The sequence below is a fragment of the Myotis brandtii genome, unplaced genomic scaffold (genome assembly GCF_000412655.1).
Source record: "Myotis brandtii unplaced genomic scaffold, ASM41265v1 scaffold494, whole genome shotgun sequence".
Taxonomy (NCBI): domain Eukaryota; kingdom Metazoa; phylum Chordata; class Mammalia; order Chiroptera; family Vespertilionidae; genus Myotis; species Myotis brandtii.
Window position 1 is genome coordinate 1530802 of NW_005368860.1, and position 11091 is coordinate 1541892.

Sequence of the window (11091 nt, forward strand, 5' to 3'; positions counted from 1 at the left end):
TGTGATCCAGCTTTAATGACTCATTCCTAATTAATAAAAGGAAGTAGAAGTGACACTGTGTGATTTCTAAGGCTCATCATAAAAGTAATGCTGCTTCCATTGATGCTCCTCCCGGGAGCCTAGCCACCATGTTGTAAGGAAGCCCAAGCCACATGAAGAGGCTGTTAAAGATGTTTGACTGACAGTCCAGCCAGCAGCAACTCTAGACCTGTGGGGCAAACTGCCTTCCAGCTGAAACTGAGTGGAACTGAGATAAGTGATTCCCTGCAGACTCAGAAGCAAAGTAAATGTTTTATGGCACTAAATTTTAAGGTTTTTTATGCAGCAATAGAGAACTGGATCAAAAAATAGCTATTAAATAGTTATAACACATGTATGCTTTTCATTTTATCCTTTTCTCCCTATTACATCTTGTGATACAGCTGTTGAAACCCGCACATTATAGATGGGAAAACGCAGATTCAGAGAATGAAAGAGACCAGCCCACGGTTCCCTCAGATAGCATGCTACAAAGCTAGGGGTTTAAGTCATTCCTCCAGACCTTCATCCTTTTGAAAATAACTTCAGCAGACATTTCCTTACTTAGCTGTAGTACTCAGGGAAAACAAGTAAATCAAGCTATAGGATCTGCCACGAGAAAGCTCCCAGGAAGAAGAGAAAGCACAGCAGCCAGGAACGAAAGGGCAGCTATCTTCCAGGGGACCTAACATAACCAATCAGCTCTAGCCATTCTCAGTTCACGGGTCATAATTGGCATTCCCATCGTCTAGTTTTCCATTTGGGGACAAAGACCAGCCCCTTGGCCAGAGGAGTGCAGGAACCTGGACTGGCAAGACCCCAGAGTGGCACGCAGTGAAGAAAGGGGAGATCCCAAAAAGAAAATGAAGGATATGGACAGTTGGCAAGAAAGTCCACACACCTCCCTTATTAGATGGGTGCTCCCCAAAGACAGAATCCCCAACTTTCTTATCAGTGAACCTGCTGCTCTACCCAGTACAACTCAACAAATTCATCAGGACTTGAATGATTTCATTCTTCAGGTTTCCCTTTGTGTCCATTGTAATTTCATCCTCAGACAAAATCCCACTTTCTTATCAGTGAACCTGCTGCTCTACCCAGTACAACAACTCAACAAATTCATCAGGACTTGAATGATTTCATTCTTCAGGTTTCCCTTTGTGTCCATTGTAATTTCATCCTCAGAGGGAGCACATGGGCCTTGAAGCCAGGAAGACCACAGGTGGCATTCCAGCTTCACTAACCCTCTCTCTGTGGCTTTGGTCAAGATCCTTTATATCTCTGTGCTTCAGTTTTTCTATCTGCAAAATAGGAAGAATTAAACAATACACTGCCTAAAAAGCACTTAGCATAGTGCTTGGCACATAAAAAGATTAGAACTTTGCAGCGCCTGCTAATTCATCCTAAAAATAGTTAACTCTTCTCTGTACATTCTGTCAGCTCAGCAAATCCCAGCTAGGGAACTGTGAGATTGTGAAAGGCAATCTCTCTCAATAGGGGTCAAATATTCTTCTCACCCGAGAGTAACTCACAGAAGATGCACATGAAGATAAATGAATGGTCCAGTAGTGCAAGCTCTTCCCACCCAGGCTGTGGTCTGGTTGTCTGGATCCTCAAAGATAAGAGGCAACTGGCACATTCTACTTCCTAGAGAGAAATATGAGAAAAATATCCCTTATTAAATCAGTCATTCAAGTCATCTGATAAACAGTTACTGAACATTACCAGCTCAGAAACTGGTAAATGCAAAAGTAAGTGTAGATCTTATGGTCAAGCTATTTATTGAAATCTTCAAGCATTCCATCATCATCCTCACATTTATTGAGCACTTAGGTGTCACCCATAGTTCCAAAGCTTTACATACATGAGATAAGTTCTTTATCCCCATTTTACTGGAAGCCCCAGAGTAGCTACAAGTTAAATAACTTATCTGGGCTCTTGAGAAACTCCCTACCTGGAAAGCTTTCCATCATTTCCCTGATGTTGGGGGCTTCTAACATAGGAAGGGTCATTTGGTTGTCATAGAAACAGCATAAGAACTAAAATATAGTGCCACTTGGCTGCTGGCAGGCTAATAACACCCTCTGGACTTTCTCCTTTCCTTGCTCAGGCTGTTCCCTCACCGTGGAAGTTCTTTCCCACCAATTTCTCAGAGTAGCTACCATCTACTCATCTTTCAAAGCCCAACTCCATCACCACCACCTAGGCATAATCTCTCAAACTTCTGTACTTGCCCATCTCTGTTGACCCTTATATTCTGCCAAAAGTTATGATTGGCTTTGCATCTGGCTTAGTTGTCTCCATTCAATGAGTTCTTCTTCAAATCAGAGAGCATGCTGTAGTCAACTCTGGCACTTATGTGTGGATTCAACAGGCACTAACCCCATAGTTGCCTGGCTCATAGCCCAAGGTAGGTGCTTGGCAGCCGTGTACAGAATGGGGTCAGGTGTGGAAATTGACAAAATGAGACAAGGCAAGGAGAAGTGCTTGCATCCCAGAGTTAAAGCATGCTGAGCCGCCAGCAGGTGCTATGAGCAAGAAAGGCCAGCAGGTTAGACAATCAAGACTCTCTCAGATTTAACAGTTAGACTGCCCTCCAACTTGGCCAACTCGGTCCTCGCAAGCACACTGCTGGATTCCCCGGTTGCCACCCAGAGTACATGAAAAGCAGAAGTTACATTCTTATTTTGTGCAACTTTTGGGAACAACCACAGCATCTGGTGCTATGGCTTCTACACTACCTTCCGCCATTCTCGCCCAATCCAACTTGTCCTCCAATCCACAGGAGAACACCTAAATGTGTCTCACTTTAAAAGCTTCATTCATGAAAATACAAATTTACAAAAAGTATAGATATCAGGTAGTAGTGATGATTTGCATTCCAGGGTCAGCATAGAGTGATGGGGGAAAACTTGAGGAAGAGGTAGAATGGGGGCGGGGGGTGTCTAGTGAGAATCTGGAATTTGCCGCCTCCCCCTGAATGCCTTCTCATCTGCAATGCCTCCACAATTTATTTTCACAAAATATGTGCTGATCCATGAGAAGTAAAGAGTCCTCATGATCAAATGAGTTTAGCAAGTGTGCCTGCTCTGTCCTGCTCTTAAAGATCCTCCTGATCACCATTTGGTTATTCAAAACTCTGAGGAATCCAGAAGTTTCACTCTATTGAACCCTTCTTTTAAAAACGCTGTTGACCACAGAACCCTTTTATTACGGAGTTTCTAAAACCATGCCATAGAATTTCTTTCCAGAGAAAGCTATCTTGAGAAAGACAGTAAAATGAAGTGGATAAGAACCTGGTGTCTGTGGCCAGATAGCCTGGGTGTGGATCCCAGCAATGCCATTCCCTCTTGATGTGACACAGGAACGCTACTCTACCTGTGCTCTGGGCTTTCATTTCCTCATCTGCAAAGTGGGGGTGATAAGAGGATCGGCCTCATCAGACAGGGTGGATGTGAGGATGGAAAGTGTTAACACATGTAAAGTTCTCAGAATAGATCCTGTATATCGTAAGTGCTCAATAAAAATGTGCTTACATTTATTTAGGAGGTAGGGCCCACATATCATCCAACACCATGAAGACAGAGATATTAAACATCTCATTATAATTTCAGCTCAGCCCCAAATTTCTGGGAAACAGTAGAGTGTAATGTGACAATACTAGGAAAATAAAGTTAAATCCAAGAAACGATGGGTGTTAAGAAAAGCATGACCAACTCTTGATGGTGATTCATGATGACTCCCAAACAAGGGATGAGAAGAGAGAAGTGGTCCAAGGCTCTTGGTGGAGGACATCTGCTGTGAGTAAAGCCCAGGCACACCACATGCATGCTGTGTGATCCGGGACAAGAAACCTACCCTCTCTGTGCCTAGGAATAAGAATAGTGCTGACCTTTTAGAATTCTTGTGAGGATGAGTAATTAAATGAACAATGTCTGGCTTCTAGCAAGTAAAGGTAGCCCTGATTTTTCAAGTCTTAAAGTGGTAATGTCAATGTTTTTTCTCTTACTTTAGTTTTTTTCTTGGAAACATATAGACTTAGAGACTCTAGAACCAAGGGGTACCTGAGAAGTCATCCAATGAAGCATCTTTATTTTGCTGATAGGGAAACAAGGCCCAGAAAGAGCAAGCATTTCCTCAAGTGACATGGCAAGTGAGAGGGGAAGAGAAGGGACAGCCTTCCTCCAGTGGCACATACAAAAAAGTGGGTAACCTTTTCTGGATTTGGATCCCAGCAATGCCATTTCCTCCCCATCTAACTTAGGTGTCACCCACAGTTCCAACGCTTTACATACATCATTCATACATCAGACTCAGAAGCAAAGTAAATGTTGGGGATGGGGAGGAAGTGGGTCTTTAGAGTGACATGAGGATGGCAGAAAGTGAACATGCAATCCAGGAGAGCAGAGGACAGCTGTTTGGAAAAATAGTCCAGAATCCAAAGGCCTTGTGTTGGGCCATGTCATCACAGCAGTGCAAGAATGCCTGACCATGGACAACAGAAAGAACCACCGTGATTCGCTTGTGTGCACCTCTGCGCTGCCTTTGAAGAATGTTTGCAATCCACATCTCACTCACTTTTCTTCTCCTAACAAGCTCATATGGTAGTTGTGTTACCCTTATTTTCTAATATATTCAGAAAAGTTAATAACAAGCTGGTAAGCAGCTCGGGGAATACTCCAAACCCCCACTGCTGTGAGCCACACCTGACCTGGAGCCATCCACTCCATATGGGTGGGACGCTAACTCTAATACAAGGATTTAATATACACTTTAAATATTTGCAGTCACAAAATAGTTCTCTCTGAGGAGAATTATTCTATCTCCTGTCCCACCTTCTTTGAGGAACTTTCCCTGACCAGCCCAATCCAACAAGCCCTCCCTGCTACTCTGAACACCTCCAGGGCTTGCTGTCTGCACCCTGATGGACCCCTGTCAATCACCGCCTGGTTTTAGAGGAAAAGGCTCAATATCTCATCATTTAAATCCAGTTTCACTCACAGTCCCTTTGCACCTACGATGCCAGGCTCCACGTTGGATAATGTTCACCCCCATCTCCTTTGATTCTTGCAGCCACCCAAGAACGCCTGTCTGATCACTGCTGTACCCTCATTACTCAGACCAGGACTGAGCACATAGTAGGTGCTCTGTGCATGTGTGTCGCACAAGAGAATGAATTATTGGGCTCCTTTGGTGTCCTGGGCAAGGGAGGGAGACGTAGAAAGCAGTGGGCTGAGTAAAGAAGGAAGGGAGAGAGGGGAAGACAGAGCAGTTCTGAAGGAGGAACTTTGAGCTGCCACAGCTGCCCTCGGGTGCCCTGGCAGGGCACAGCTGGGTGCAGATGCTGATCTTCCCCCTCCTGCTCCCCTAAGTGGAGAGCACCCCGGAACCACCCAGAGCTGTGCCCTGCCCCAGAGCAGGCACAGAATTGAAAACTAAACCTGGAATCTTTAAAGGCAAAGCAAACCTCAGAGTGCCTAGTCCGCTGATCTGCTGCTTCATTTACAACAAAGAGATGAGATAAAGGAGGTGGCTGGAGTTCTCCCCAAGAAAGGAAAACTCAGGCCTCACGGAGCTCTGATAGTAACAATAACAGCCAGTATATCTGCGAAGGTTCCAGAAAAAAAAAATTACTCCAGGTGGTGCCAATAAAAAAAAAAAAAAGCATTTCATGAAGGGCCATTTACAGTGTGGGCTGGAGCTGAGGCTCCCAGGGCCAGCATCAGGGTGAGGCCAGGACATCTGGAGCAGCAGGGGGAGGAGACGGTATTGCCAGGGCTCGAAAGAGGTGACGAGAACCACCAGGGTGAGGGAACACAGTTGCCCCCAATGATGCAAACCTCTTCTTTCCACCCTCGGATTTCCTGCCAGGGCTCTCGAGGGCCAAACTCAACGGGACAACAGGGAGCAGGGCAGCCGGGTATGCAGTGGACAGGGTCAGCCTCCAGGGCACAGAATAGGGCAGGGAATGGATCTGGGGGGACCACAGAAAAGAACTGGCAGAGGTGACCATCTAATAACCATTCAGAGCTTTTCCCACTGCCTGGGGCAGAGGCTGGCACAGACTAGACCCTCAGTACATATTTGGTGAATAACTGAATTAGAATAAAAGTTGGCCAGGCATCCCCAAGCCCCAACTCCCAGGGCCCCTACAAACTGCTTTCTCACAATACTCAGCATGAGCATCAAAGGTGCATAGAAGCTTACACACTTACACACACACACACACACACACACACACACACACACACATATGAGTTCTAGCTATATGGTGAGCACGTCTTAAACCTTTGAAATTCATGGTATCACTCCCTATGAGATAAGCTTTGGTGTCTCTATTATTCAGACATGGAAACTGAGGCTTAAAAAGATTAATTAGTAGCTTTCCTGGGGTGACTCACCTGTGAGAGGCTGAGCCAGGCTCCACCCAGGTGAGTCTAACTCGGAGGTCCATGGCCTCAACAACCATGTTCCAATCCCTGAGCCTGGGACAAGGCCTGCCAGCTGATGGGAGTTAAGGAATCATGGTCAAATGGAACTCTCCCTACAGTCTCCATGTGGGTGGAAGGTGATGAGTGTAGTTATGAACATGGGCTGTCCCTCGGTGCAAAATGGAATCGCTTTGGGCTGATCTGAGATGTTCCCCACAGCCTGCCTGAGGGAACTGGAATGGGCCTTCCAATGTCTCCCTCTGACTGCCCTATCATGAGGAAAGCGCCTGCCTCCTTCCTCACTCCCTACAAATCAATCAATGAGTATCCATCAATGCCCGGTGGGGGCCTGCAAAAGCCAATCAGCTGGAAGTGCCAACTTCTTTGGAGAGAGTATAGGGGAATTGGCAATGGTGGCTGGGGGCAGAATGCTGCCTTTGTAGAAACCAACCTACGCAAAACTCAGAAAATAAACCCAGAAAGGACTGCGTTGATGGTGCAACTCTTGTTTGCCTACCATTTGACTTCTCGCAGGAAGTATTTTTAAAGGGTATTTTTCTCCCTTGCTGAACAGTTCCTCATTGAGAAATTTTCTTTTGTGACACTTGGACATCTCAGCTCCCAAAGTGATGATGGGACTTTTTTTTAAATTTCCACTTCCAGGTTTGGGTTCACTTCTTCATTCATCTGGAAGAGCAGAAAGGATTTCCAAATGCTTACCAAACATCTCCTCTGAGCACTAAATTCGGGCCTTGTCCGAGACCCCAACTGTCACCAAGCAAAACCAGGCAGCACCGGACGGGCTGTGTCCATCCTCTCTACCTCTCCCCCATCCCTGACTCACACACTCAGCACAGTTTATCAGCCTCCTCCATGTCCCACCAGACGTTATGAAGCAACATGATAAAATCTGTTAGGTTTGGTAAGAAATAGAATGTAACCTGATGGTGAAACTATCATGGGCTCCAGAGCTAATGAGCCCATGATGATTCTGAAAACTTCCTTACTCCCTGCCCTTCCTGGAGGCCAAGAAAACAGAAACCATCACCCACTATGGTGGCCCATGGACAGGGTCCCTCAGATCCCTCACACCCCCTTATCACCAATCTGCCAGGCCCCTCTGTGCTCCAGTCCTTTGATAACTATGGTTGTAGCTCCTGCCTACTCTGTTAGCCTTACTCAAACTCCACACCAGCAACACCAGGCTCCTGTCCTGCCTTACACGGGCTCTGCTGTTCTGTCACTCTACCTTGGCTCATGAAGTTTCCTCTGCCTGAGATACCTTTCTCCCTCAGTCTTTCTCTGGCAAGCTCATACTTATGCTGAAAGACAGCTCAGACTCACCTGAGTATCATTTCCTGAGCCCCAAGCTACTCGGCTTCCCTCTGCTTCAACATCCACCACCTCATGTTGACAATGTCTACCTCTGGTCTACCTCTAACAGTGGACCCTGAGTTCTGAGAAGACCATGTCTGACTCCTCTCTGATTACCAGAGCCCAGCACGGGGCCTGATCTACAGTGAGTGCTTGGAGGAGCACTTTCTGGAATCTGGCCCAACACCCTTCATTTGCTCTCATCCTCTACATGGGCATGTGAATTGGCTCAGCCCCTGCCCAGAGAAACGGGAAGTTAGAGATCAGTACAAAGTGGCTGAGTCCCCTCAGCCCACAGGCTCTCCCACTATTTGTGGTGGGTTGTGAAACAGAACATGGGCAGCCCAGAGAGGGGACCCAGGAAGCTGTGGGTGGTGGGGGTCCCCAAGGGGAGATGATCCCATCAGGGAAGCAGATGGTCCATGAGGTATAGGTCTCATGGGTCCAAAACCATCCATCCCTCCAGAAAACATCAGTAGAGCAGCATTTCTTTAGCTGAACTTTCTCATCCTGGTTAAAATGTAAAGTCCCATGGCAAAGATTTCTAAGCTATCTTTATCCCTACAGCTTTTTTATAATCATCAAGTGATACAGCAGAACCTGTGCCCACCATCTTAAATGATTTCATAACAACTCTATGAGATCAGCATTATTTCCCCCATTTTATGGAAGAAGAAACTAATTACAGAGAAATTAAGTTGCCCACAGTCACACAGCTTCTTAAATGGTAGAGGTGGAATTCAAACTCAGCTCTGTCTGGCCCCATGGCCCTCTTCCCCAAAAGGTTAAATTGCCTCCTTGAACAAGGGGAAAGTCTCCGAACAGGAACCAGGAGACCTGCCATGTGACTTTGGCCTGGTCCCAATCATTCTGACCCTTGATTTCCTCATCGTTTTCCTCTGAGCCCAAGGCTACACTTGGCTCAAGACACATTTAGCATCACTTCCTCTACAGAGCCTCTCCCAACCACTCCATGTCATAGTCAGTTGGAGAACTGATCAAACCTTCCTTTGGCTCCCACTGGCCCCATTGTCCCAGCACCTATATATCAGTTAGCTATCGCTGTCTAACAAACCACTCCCAAATTCAATGGCTTCAAGCCAGCGGTCAGAAAACATTTTCTTAAAAGGCCAGATTGTAACTATTTTAAGCTTTGTGGATCATACAGCCTCTGTTGTAACTACTCACCTCTGCCTTAGTAGCTCAAAAGAAACTATAAATAATGCATAAATAAATGGGCATAACTGTAAAATTTTACTTCTAAAAAACAGGCAGCTTGCTGGACCACAGGCCATAGCTTGTCAGTCCATGCTTTGAGAAGTAAGCATTTATCATTGCTTGTGAGTCTATGAGTTAGCTGAACTAATCTGCTCATCTGGGGCGGGCTCTGCTGATCTTGGCTGACTCACACATGCATCTGTGGTCATTGGCCAGATGCCTGGGGGTTAGCTGGTCTAAGATGCTTATTTGCATACTTGATAGTTGGCCTTCTCTCAGAGAAGGTGACAGAAATGATTAGGCCATGCGTCTCTCATCCTCAAGGAGATTAGCCTTTGTTTTACTAGAAGTTCTGCAAGGTTCCTAGAGATGGTGGTAGCACACAAGGCCAGTTGAGGCCAAGGCTCAAAACTGGCACACTGTCACTCCCATCACATTTTATTGAGAAAGCACATCACAAAACCAGCCCAGATCCAAGAAGTAGGAAAATAGCCTTGGTCTCTCGATAGAGGAGCCGGGAAGTCACATCGAAAGGGCGTGGGGATAGCACAGGCCAAAGAACTGTGGTCATTTCCAGTTATTCCACCAGTTGCACTTGTTTATCCATATTTGTTACATGCGTGCCTCCCTATTTTCAGACTGTCAGCCCCTTAGAGATGGATTTCTATGTCTTACTCATCTTTATATCTCCAGTGCCTAATAGTGATGGAACAGGGCCCTCCTATGGGCCCTCAATTCCTTCCATCCCCATCCCCACCACCTCCACCCTGGTCCAAGGCACTGTCAGCTCTCCCCTGGCCCACTGCCATAGCCCCCTGCATGCTGGACTGGGGGTCGGGGGGTGATTAATATTGAGTAGTCATTGGAAACAAGTTCATATCCATTGGAGCAGGTGTACAAGGCAAGTGCAGAAGAGACTGAGCACCTGAGAGGGGAGGTTGGAGGCTTCTGCTAATATAGAGACTTGGGCAGATAGAGAAGTCTCGAGATTCTGATACCCTGGTCATGATTCTGCTCCTGACAAGGCACCTGGGGTCCACAACGGCAGGAAAGTGCAAGAACTCTGGCACAGGGAACCGACGTGGCAAGCTCGGAGCAATGAGGGTTTAGCATTGGAAGCCCTGGGCCAAGCCTCAGCTCTGTTTCTTTACAAATAACTTAACGCAGCGGTTCTCAACCTGTGGGTCATGACCCCTTTGGCGGTCGAACGACCCTTTCACAGGGGTCGCCTAAGACCATCCTGCATATCAGATATTTACATTACGATTCATAACAGTGGCAACATTACAATTATGAAGCAGCAACGAAAATAATTTTATGGTTGGGTCACAACATGAGGAACTGTATTTAAAGGGCCAGAAGGTTGAGAACCACTGACTTAACGTCTCTGAGCCTCAGGTCATCATCTGTAAAGTGGGAATAAAAATAAATAACCCCCTCTCACCATAAAACCCAGAGTGAAAGGGTTTGTGTTAAAGGGTGTAGCAGTAAGAGCTAACCCTGTGCTTTGCCCGGAGTGGCTGTAAACGTTTTGCATGCCCGTAACTCATTCACCCCCACCACAACCGCACGAGGCAGGTCCTGCTATCACCCACTGCACAGATGAGGAAGCAAAGCTCAGAAATGGCCGGTGACTCGCCCAGGGTCACAGTGCTAATAGGATGTGGATCTGGGATTTGAGTTCACACTCTTTTGCTCCACATTCAACAGGCTCCAGGTGACATTATTATCAAGGCTCTCAGTCCTCCCCAAGGTCAGGCATAACTTCCTCTTTTCTTCCCTTCTGCACTTAATTGGCCAAGTGGCAAAGAGAGAGAGAGAGAGAAAAAACAAAAACAAAACAAACAAACAAAAAACACGAACTGTGTCAGTGCTACCCTTTCCATAAAATGGACCTAATAATCCATGCCCCCCTGGGCGGGTCACCGTGAGGAATAACGGAGGCGGGGTGACAGCGCACTGTCACCCAGCACTGCCCAAATCGAAGGCTACTTCCAGACCAGACAAAGTAGACACTGAAAGGCCCAAGTCCCCACAGAGGAGCGGCTGT